Raw genomic sequence first — 360 nt, forward strand, 5'->3', positions numbered from 1 at the left:
TGCAGGGATTACAGGTGTGAGACACGATGCCCGGCCTACATGTATAATGCTTTTACATTTTTTAGCTGAGACAGGTAATGTGATTTGCCTTAAGGCACTCAGTGTGTAAGGTGATAGGACATGCTACCAGCACCCAGGAGTCTGGACTCTCAATGCAGTCCCTCATCCCAGCTCTGTTGGGTATCAGGCCACTTTTTTCCAAGGCACACAAAATAAAACCAAGCCTGAATAAAGTCAACTTTTATTATCATTAGCATATTTTATTAAAAAAAAAACAAATGTACTAATGGGTCAGTGCTGTATGGAAAGCAATTCTGGGTTCGTACACTTTCTACTTCTGGGAACAGAGCTTTCCCTACA

This window comes from Mandrillus leucophaeus, unplaced genomic scaffold, assembly GCF_000951045.1.
Source record: "Mandrillus leucophaeus isolate KB7577 unplaced genomic scaffold, Mleu.le_1.0 Scaffold125, whole genome shotgun sequence".
NCBI lineage: Eukaryota > Metazoa > Chordata > Mammalia > Primates > Cercopithecidae > Mandrillus > Mandrillus leucophaeus.